The sequence below is a fragment of the Bos mutus genome, chromosome 5 (assembly GCF_027580195.1).
Source record: "Bos mutus isolate GX-2022 chromosome 5, NWIPB_WYAK_1.1, whole genome shotgun sequence".
NCBI classification, from domain to species: Eukaryota; Metazoa; Chordata; class Mammalia; order Artiodactyla; family Bovidae; genus Bos; species Bos mutus.
The window spans coordinates 35,293,029-35,304,064 of NC_091621.1; the positions used below are offsets into that span (position 1 = coordinate 35,293,029).

The following is an 11,036-nucleotide window of genomic DNA, read 5'->3' on the forward strand; positions in this document are numbered from 1 at the left end:
ATAGTGGCTGTACTAGTTTTTATTCCCACCAACAGTGTAAGAGGGTTCCCTTTTCTCCACATCCTCTCCAACATTTATTGCTTGTAGACTTTTGGATCGCAGCCATTCTGACTGGCATGAGATGGTAGCTCACTGAGGTTTTGATTTGCATTTCTCTGATAATGAGTGATGCTGAGCATCTTTTCATGTGTTTGTAAGCCATCTGTATGTCTTCTTTGGAGAAATGTCTGTTTAGTTCTTTGGCCCATTTTTTGACTGGGTCATTTATTTTTCTGGAATTGAGCTGCAAGTGTTGCTTGTATATTTTTGAGATTAATTCTTTGTCAGTTGCTTCGTTTGCTATTATTTTTTCCCATTCTGAAGGCTGTCTTTTCACCTTGCTTATAGTTTCCTTTGTTGTGCAGAAGCTTTTAAGTTTAATTGGGTCCCATTTGTTTATTTTTGCTTTTATTTCCAATATTCTGGGAGGTGGGTCATAGAGGATCCTTCTGTGATTTATGTTGGAAAGTGTTTTGCCTATGTCCTCCTCTAGGAGTTTTATAGTTTCTGGTCTTACGTTTAGATCTTTAATCCATTTTGAGTTTATTTTTGTGTATGGTGTTAGAAAGTGTTCTAGTTTCATTCTTTTACAAGTGGTTGACCAGTTTTCCCAGCACCATTTGTTAAAGAGATTGTCTTTTCTCCATCATATATTCTTGCCTCCTTTGTCAAAGATAAGATGTCCATAGGTGCATGGATTTATCTCTGGGCTTTCTGTTTTGTTCCATTGATCTATATTTCTGTCTTTGTGCCAGTATCATACTGTCTTGATGACTGTGGCTTTGTAGTAGAACCTCAAGTCAGGCAGGTTGATTCCTCCAGTTCTATTCTTTCTCAAAATTGTTTTGGCTATTCGAGGTTTTAAAAATATGGAACGCTTCATGAATTTGCGTGTCATCCTTGCTCAGGGGCCACGCTAATCTTCTCTGTATCATTCCAATTCTAGCATATGTGCTGCCAAAGTGAGCACTGGTTTGGAGAATTTTTTTTTCTAAATTTTTTAAAAATTTATTTATTTTAATTGAGGCTAATTACAGCTTCTAGATGTTCAAGCTGGTTTTATATTTTATTTATTTATTTTTTATTTTATTTTATTTTTCAACTTTACAATACTGTATTGGTTTTGCCAAATATCGAAATGAATCCGCCACAGGTATACATGTGTTCCCCATGCTGAACCCTCCTCCCTCCTCCCTCCCCATACCATCCCTCTGGGTCGTCCCATTGCACCAGCCCCGAGCATCCAGTATCGTGCATCGAACCTGGACTGGTGACTCGTTTCATACATGATATTATACATGTTTCAATGCCATTCTCCCAAATCTTCCCACCCTCTCCCTCTCCCACAGAGTCCATAAGACTGTTCTATACATCAGTGTCTCTTTTGCTGTCTCGTATACAGGGTTATTGTTACCATCTTTCTAAATTCCATATATATGCATTAGTATACTGTATTGGTGTTTTTCTTTCTGGCTTACTTCACTCTGTATAATAGGCTCCAGTTTCATCCACCTCATTAGAACTGATTCAAATGTATTCTTTTTAATGGCTGAGTAATACTCCATTGTGTATATGTACCATAGCTTTCTTATCCATTCATCTGCTGATGGACATCTAGGTTGCTTCCATGTCCTGGCTATTATAAACAGTGCTGCAATGAACATTGGGGTACACGTGTCTCTTTCCCTTCTGGTTTCCTCAGTGTGTATGCCCAGCAGTGGGATTGCTGGATCATAAGGCAGAATGGCTGCGATCCAAAAGTCTACAAGCAATAAATGCTGGAGAGGGTGTGGAGAAAAGGGAACCCTCTTACACTGTTGGTGGGAATGCAAACTAGTACAGCCACTATGGAGAACAGTGTGGAGATTCCTTAAAAAACTGGTTTGAAGAATTTTAAGCATTACTTTACCAGCGTGTGAGATGAGTGCAATTGTGCGGTAGTTTGAGTATTCTCTGGCATTGCCTTTCTTTGGGATTGGAATGAAAACTGATATTTTCCAGTCCTGTGGCCACTGCTGAGTTTTCTAAATTTACTGGCATATTGAGTGCAGCACCTTCATAGCGTCATCTTTCAGGATTTGAAGTAGCGCAACTGGAATCCCATCACCTCCATTAGCTTTGTTCATAGTGATGGTTCCTAAGGCCCACTTGACGTCTCATTCCAGGATGTCTGGCTCTAGGTGAGTGATCACACCATCATGATTATCTGGGTCATGAAGATCTATTTTGTACAGTTCTTCTGTGTATTCTTGCCACCTCTTCTTAATATCTTCTGCTTCTGTTCAGATCAGATCAGAGTTAGGTCCATACCATTTCTGTCCTTTATTGAGCCCATCTTTGCATGAGATGTTCCCTTGATAATCTCTAATTTTCTTGAAGAGATCTCTAGTCTTTCCCATTCTATAGTTTTCCTCTATTCTTTGCATAGATCGCTGAGGAAGGCTTTCTTATCTCTCCTTGCTATTCTTTGGAACTCTGCATTCAAATGGGTTTATCTTTCCTTTTCTCCTTTGCATCTCCATTACTTTCCTGCAAATATGTCCATCAGCACATTTTTCTAGATTCCGTATATATGCATTAATATACTATATTTGTTTTTCTCTTTCTAACTAACTTCACTCTGTATGACAAGCTCTAGATTCATCCACATCACTACAAATGACTCAAAGTAGTCTCTTTTATGGCCAGGTAATATTCCATTGTATATATGCACCACATCTTCTTTATCCATTTATCTGTTAATGGACATCAAGTTTGCTTCCTTGTCCTGGCTATTGTTAATAGTGCTGCAATGAACACTGGGGTACATGTGTCTTTTAGAATTATGGTTTTCTCAGGGTATATGTCCAATAGTGGGATTACTAGGTCATATGGTCACTTCATTCCTAGTTTTTTAAGGACTCACCATATTATTCTCCATAGTGACTGTATTTCTTTTTAAACTTTCTGTGTACTTATATTTAAGAGGTCTCTTGTAAGCTGCCTGTAATAATCTTTTGGCCCTTCATCCGTCTGACAATCTATTCTTTTTTTTTTTTTTGAACTATTTAGACCATTTACTGATAGACAGGTAGATGTATTTCCCACATCTTCTAGAAAGAGGCCTGGTCACCCTGCGACAGGAAGCATCACCAGAAGAATGACTTTCACCAACAGCTCCCTCAGGGTCTGCCCCAGTTGCAGGGGAACATTCACCTCCACATTTCCCTGCTTTGTCCAGCGCTGCACGCACTTGGAGATTGAGCCAGTTGTAAATGCCTGGCCATTTCAATACAACCTGGGACAACTCTGAGGGCAATACCTACCTCAGAGCTCCCTGCCAAGTTGGCAAAGAATTTGTTGCACCTGAATTTCACTTCCACCTATTCCTCTGCCCAATCTCCTCCCTTCACCACTGTTAAGCACGGTTCTCATGATACTAGTTTTCAGCTAGAATTTTTCCTTGGCTTTTTGCTATAGTTGAATGTCAAATTTTTATCCCAAGATATTTCTTGTTTTATGATTCCTATTGCTTATGGTTCACTCAAACCAAACTCTTTAGTGCTCCATTAATGTATCCCCAAAATCACCGCTACTTGCCATTTTCCAAGTTACATTTAGTCATTTTCTCTTTAAACGTTTGCTTTAGAAATCCTACCTGTTATCCATGTCACTATTTAAGTACTACTTTTTTAATGAAAATTTCATTTATGCTCCAGCAAGATCTCATGAGTTTGCTTGCCTCTACATCTTCCTGTTGTGTGTGTGTGTGTGTGTATTAGTCACTTAATCTTTGAGACGCCATGCAGTAGCCTCTGTCTGTGGAATTTTCCAGGCAAGAATACTAGAGTGGGTAGCCATTCCCTTCTCCAGGTAATCTTCCTGACCCAGGGATCAAACCCAGGTCTCCTGCATTGCAGGTAGATTTTTTTTTTACCAGCTGAGCCACCAGGAAAACCCCATCTTCCTGTTATATAGTTTTAACTTGTCCTTCGGTGCTTACTAAATTCTGTCTAACATTATACTGACTTGTATATCTCTACTACCAAAATGTAAAATTTAGAAGTCAGGTACTATTTATATTATATATATATATATATATTCATTAATCACATTTTGCTCAACAAAGAATAATAAACATTCAGTTCATTTCAGTTCAGTCACTCAGTCATGTCCAACTCTTTGCAACCCCATGAACCGCAGCACACCAGGCCTGCCTTTTCATTACCAACTCCCGGAGTTCACCCAAACTCATGTCCATAGACTCAGCAATGCCATCCAGCCATCTCATCCTCCGTCGCCCACTTCTGCTCCTGTCCCCAATCACTCCCAGCATCAGGGTCTTTTCCAATAAGTCAATTCTTTGCATGAGGTAGCCAAAGTATTGGAGTTTCAGCTTCAGCATCAGTTCTTCCAATGAACACCCAGGACCGATCTCCTTTAGTATGGACTGGTTGGATCTCCTTGCAGTCCAAGGGACTCTCAAGAGTCTTCTCCAACACCACAGTTCAAAAGCATCAATTCTTCGGCGCTCAGCTTTCTTCACAGTCCAACTCTCACATCCATACATGACCACTGGAAAAACCATAGCCTTGTCTAGACAGACCTTTTTTGGCAAAGTAATGTCTCTGCTTTTCAATATGCTATCTAGGTTGGTCATAACTTTCCTTCCAAGGAGTAAACGTCTTTTAATTTTATGGTTGCAATCACCATCTGCAGAGATTTTGGAGCCCCAAAAAATAAAGTCTGACACTGTTTCCACTGTTTCCCCATCTATTTGCCATGAAGTGATGGGACCAGATACCATGATCTTAGTTTTCTGAATGTTGAGCTTTAAGCCAACTTTTTCACTCTCCTCTTTCACTTTCATCAGGAGGCTTTTTAGTTCCTCTTCATTTTCTGCCATAAGGGTGGTGTCATCTACATATCTGAGGTTATTGGTATTTCTCCCAGAAATCTTGATTCCAGCTTGTGCTTCTTCTAGCCCAGTGTTTCTCATGATGTACACTGCATACAAGTTAAATAAGCAGGGTGACAATATACAGCCTTGACGTACTCCTTTTCCTATTTGGAACCAGTCTGTTGTTCCAAGTCCAGTTCTAACTGTTGCTTCCTGACCTGCATATAGGTTTCTCAAGAGGCAGGTCAGGTGGTCTGGTATTCCCATCTCTTGAAGAATTTTCCACGGTTTATTGTGATTCACACAGTCAAAGGCTTTGGCATAGTCAATAAACATTGGTAAATGAATAAAAGAGTGAATCACATATGTATTCAAAAATAAACTGATGTCAAATTGTATAGAGATTGTCTAGTGTGGGAGCCTATTCTCTCCCCCTTAAACTTTTATTTTCACTATATTTCTGCAATCTTGGGCGTGGGGGTATTCAGACTACCTGTAATGATTACTTGTACCAAAGTCAACCTCTTCCTTGCCTCTTCTCTTTAAGCCCGACCACCTTCAAACCCATCGTACAGAGAGATGATTTGGAGCAAGTACAAAATATTTCTCAAAGCAAGATAATATGTTTGTTTTGATTTACAGTCAATCTTAAAGTTTAAAAATTCAGTATTTATCCACAAAGTGCTTTCAGCACCTCAGAAGGATAACATAACTCAAATCCAAAGTGCCATTATGTTGTTATCTTCAGTTTCTTGGGTTATGCAGTCATGCTTATTACTCATGTAGTTGGATACTTTACATTTAACAAATACTTCCCAGAAACAGTCCCACCCTAAATAAAATTGTTCAAAGTAAAGACACTTAGTTTTAAAGTATAAATAAATAAATGATGAAACTTGTAAAATGATCTTTTAAACCCTATTTGGAACAACAAAAAAAATGTCAATGAGAAGCTTTATACATGATGCAGAGAAACACATTTCTGCATTAGCTAAATTCCTTTCTCTGTCACCTGTGAAGGATCAATTGTCATGTTCTATAAAACTATATGAGTCATTAGTTTCCAAAAAGTACTTATCATTGCCCATCATCAGCTTATGTGGACTTGGAGCTTAAGAAAACAAACACTAGAGTCTCAAGCTTGAAACATTAATAATATAGTTGAAAGAGATTATACCAGGCAATCTCTCTCCCATCACTGGATAATCTGATAAAAGCTATTTGGGTTGTATTTACATAAGAAAAATAAAACTATTTAATTCAGCAAATCTGGTTTTTGAAATGGGTAAATTAATAGCCAATTAATGATGTATTTAATACATATAAATACATTGATGCAGCCTGTATTTAATACATATAAATCATGTAAATAAAATAACATATATGTTGTGATGTGCATAATTTTAAGCATTCCTGTCTCTACATTCCACTATTAAATTGAAAAGTAGCTGAGGATGAACATCAAGGTCAAGAGTGAGGACTCTGAAAAACTAGACTGCCTTGGTTCAAATCCCAGCTCAAAAGTTAACTATGTAATCTTAAGCAAATTAATTAAAATCAAGGTTCTTACATATTGCTTACCTTGATTGGAGAGTTGGTTACTGGATGTAAAAATTTATCAAATTCCATTTGACTGAACATTTAAAATGTGTGGATTTTATTTTATATAAATTATATCTCAATTAAGAAGGACAAAATTGCTTTAAAATTATCATTACTGTAAGAAGTGGGGGGAAAAATCACAGTAGTTATCACATAGGTTTGTTTCATGGCTTAAATAAGACAATGCATTCAAAAATTCACATCAAATCATAACTGTTATCATTTGAATAAGCCATCAAAATTTTGCAGGGTAAAATTTGTTTTGAACTAATGAGGAAACAGTCTCAGAAATGTGTACTAACTTGCCAGAGATTTGAAACAGAGTATTAAATCGTGGTCTGCTGAAAGTCAGAGTTTTCTGCACTCTAAGAGAAAATTACAGTGTGGACATTTTAAAGGAAGTTTAAAGTTGGATTGAATGAGCAGTTAAGTGGAGATTCCGGTTTTTCTTGCAGTTTAACCATGAGAAAAGAACTCAGAGATTCAAATGTTTCAGTTTAAAATATTCTGCTTGCAATAAATTTTAGTTTGAAAGTTTACAATCGAAAATTTTATAGTAGTAGTAGTGTTAATCGTCCAGTCGTGTCTGACTGTGCGATTCCAGAGACGGTCGCCCAACAGGCTCCCCTGTTCTTGGGATTTTTCAGGCCAGAATACTAAAGTGGGTTGCCGTTCCTTTCTCCAGGGGATCTTCATAACCCAGGGATCAAACCCAGGTTTCCTGCATTGCAGGCAGGTTCTTTACCATCTGAGCCACCAGGGAATAAGATATAATAGAAAGGAATAGTAATATTAGGGAAGATAGGAACTTCATTCTTGCTTTCTGCTAGCTACAGAGGGACTATTTCTTTGTCTCAAGTATGTTTAGAACTGGTAATTTTCATACTGACTGCCTAATGGATGATACTACAGAACAGAAAAAGAGACTCTATTTCCTCCTCAGACACATGGAGAGATATACATAAACATATGAAATTGGCTTCAAACTCATTGGTTATATGGTCTGAAAAAAGAAAACTACCATGAAATATATGGTTTGCCTACATAAACATATTTCCAAATGACACTTTGTAGGTTATGAAATATCTAAAATTATTTATCATTCCTATATTTAAAAAGTTTCCAAATTTCTGCTAAACTACAGATGAAGTTAGCTCCACTTTTTAGCTCATCACCTTTTGCCATATGATGAATATGATCTTGGGAATTAAGCAACACTTTAAATACTAAATTATAAGCTTTGATTCTATGTAAGTATTATAAATTCATTTATATATTATTATTCATTCTAAGTTTTGAAATTCTAACAGTTTTAAAGTTTTTTTATATATACCATTTTTTAAAGTCTTTATTGAATTTGTTATAATATTGCTTCTGTTTTATATTTTGGTTTTTTGGCCAAGAGGCATGTGGGATCTTAGCTCTCTGAACAGGAATCAGTCTCACCCCCTGCATTGGAAGGTGCAGTCTTAACCACTGGACCACCAGGGAGGTCCCTGAAATTCTAACATTATAAAGAACTTATTTAAAAAATTTGACTATTTTTTAGAAACCTTATTTAAAATGCTTTTTATATTGCTTTGTTCAGTTGCTGTCCTGTTCAACTCTTTTCAACCTCATGGACTGCAGCATACCAGGCTCCACTGGCCTCCACTATCTCCTGCAATTTGTTCAAATTCATGTCCAACTGAGTCAGTGATGCTATCTAACCATCTCATCCTCTGTCTCCGCCTTCTCCTTTTGCCTTCAATCTTTCCCAGGGTCTTTCCAGTGAGTCAGCTCTTTGCATCAGGTGGCCAAAGTTTTGAAGCTTCAGCTTCAGCAACAGTTTTTCCAATGAATATTCAAGGTTGATTTCCCTTAGGATTGACTGGTTTGATCTTGAGATTCAAGGGATTAAAGAGTCTTCTCCAGCACCACAATTTGAAAGCATTGATTCATTGTCACTCAGCCTTCTTTATGGTCCAACTCTCACATCTATACAAGACTACTGGAAAAAACATAGTTTTGAGTAGATGGAGCTTTTAGTAGATGGACCTTTCTCAGCAAAGTGATTTCTCTGCTTTTTAATACTCTGTATAGGTTTGTCATAGCTTTACTTCCAAGAAGAAAACATCTTTTAATTTTGTGGCTGCAGTCACCATCCACAGTGATTTTGGAGCTTGAGAAAATAAATCTGTCACTGCTTCCACTCTTTCCCCTTCTATTTGCCATGAAGGGATGTGACCAAGGCCATGATCTTATTTTTTTGAATGTTGAATTTCAAGTCAGCTTTTTCACTTTCCTCTTTAACACTCATCAAGAGACTCTTCACTTTCTGCCATTAGATTGGCATCATCTGCTTATCTTAGGCTGCTGATATTGCTCCTGCCAATCTTGATTCCAGTTTATGATTCATGCAGCCCAGCGTTTTGCATGATATATTCTGCGTGTAAGTTAAATAAGCAGGGTGACATAATACAGCCTTGTTTTACTCATTTTTCAATTTATATAGCAGCATCTTAATATTAAAAAAATCACTGTTTCCTTTATTCATCCGTTAAATAGCACTAGTAATCACATTCAGAAGAAAATACCTTTACTGAGTTTCGTATACAAAGGCATCTTCAATGAACTTTCAGTTTAGCAAGGGGAAATTATATTTTTGCTGAAGGGGCTATAATAAAAATCAATGACAACATTTAACCCAAGACCAGTGTTTAGGAAAAGGCAATTTATTCTGAATAGAGAAAGTTTGTATGTGAAAATCTTATCTTTGATATAATAAGAATACAGTAAAGAGTATAACTGAGGATGATCTGAAATAAGGAATCAAAATAAGCAGTGGCACAAGCACACAAGAACAGAGATTCAAGAGGAGAAAAATAAATAAGAAGATTAATAGCAATTGGTATAACTAAATATTTCAGGTAGTAGAGAAATGAGAGATAAGTATTTGAAAGGATGGTTGGAATCAGAATTTGAAGGTCTGAAAATGCTAAGATAAATAATTTGCACATTTACTCTCCAGCCTCTGAAGTCCTGGCTTTATCTTTATTCAAAGCAGTGGTTCTCAAAGTGTTGTCTAGGGAACATTGGAGCCTCCATGAGGTTTTCAGAATCCACGAAACTATCTTCATAAGAATACTAAGATATTCATAGCCACTGTTATTCTCATTGTCCCATAGGTTTACTGCAGAGTTTCCCATGATGTGGGACATCACAAAAGATTAATTGCACAAGCTGATGTGAGAATCCATGTGTATTCTCTTAAGGCAGACATTAAAGACATTTATGAAATAAAAACACATGCCATTTTTCTTGATAAGTGTGCTTTGTTTTGGAGAATATAGTTAATTTTATAAAAATATATAATTTACATCAACATGTATTGGCTTATTAAAGTTAATTTATAATAAACTAATAAATATTTTTGAAGTTCTCAGTTTTCATATATATATATATATATATGTATATGAATACATATACCTATACGTATATCAATGTAGATGTAACTCAGCTGAACAAAAGCTCTTTGGAGTCTTCACCAATTTTTAAGAGCTTAAAGAGGCCCTGAAACAGAAGGTTAGAGAACTGTTGCTATAACAGTAACTTGGCCTTGGTATAATTCTATCATGGCCTCTAGAGAACACATCCAGCCATTTTGTAAACATGCAGAAAACTGATTCAGTCACCAAAATAAAAGAACATAATTAAAATTTTTAATAAGCCTATATATCTAAAAATATAATTTTGACATGTAATCAATGTAAAACAAGATATAATGAATTTAAAAGAACATCATTTGAAATCCCACTTATCAATTCTTCTTGAGACTTCAGTGAAAAAGCTTTTCTACCAGAGGTGCCAAATCCAAGTTCAGCTCATTTGGCTCAGACCAAGGCCTCTCGAGGCCTCCCTGATTCAAATCACCTGAGCAGCTGTCTTCAAAGGAAGATTCCTAGGTCTTACCAGAACTTCCAATCATCTCTTATGGAAGATCCCATATGCATTCAATCAAGAGTTGCACATTGTTCTTATGAACACTGCCATTTAAAATTCTTGTTTTAGGATATTTGTGGTGTACTTAAAGAATTGACAAAAAAAAGCATCACAAAATGGTGGTTAAAACATACACGGTGTCAAACATTTCACTTAACTGGAATTTCAGTTACCACAGATAGAGGTGTTTTTCTATTAGAAGGTATCTCATTGTCAGGCAACAATTGAGAACCCTGACCTTTACAGAACTTGTTCAGAGAAAAATAGTTATTCATGGGTCCCTGAAAGTGAAAGTGTTAGTCACTCAGTCCTGTTCAACTCTTTGCAACCCCGTGGACTGTAGCCCACCAGGTTCCTCTGTCCATAGAACTCTCCAGGTAAGAATACTGGAGTGAGTTGCCATTCTCTCCTCCAGGGGATCTTCCTGACCCAGGGATTGAACCCAGTTTTGCATTGCAAGCAGATTCTTTACCATCTGAGCCACCAGGGAAGCCTATGGGACCTTGCTGCTGCTGCTGCTGCTGCTAAGTCGCTT

General features: G+C 37.0%; 1 non-coding gene across 1 annotated transcript; it reads right to left on the reverse strand.

The window, feature by feature from the left end:
• Positions 1 to 902: 902 nt before the first annotated feature.
• On the reverse strand, positions 903 to 1,009 carry LOC138988083 (U6 spliceosomal RNA). Its single transcript, XR_011464419.1, has one exon. It is a non-coding gene; the product is annotated as a U6 spliceosomal RNA (small nuclear RNA).
• Between the last annotated feature and the right edge of the window lie 10,027 nt (positions 1,010 to 11,036).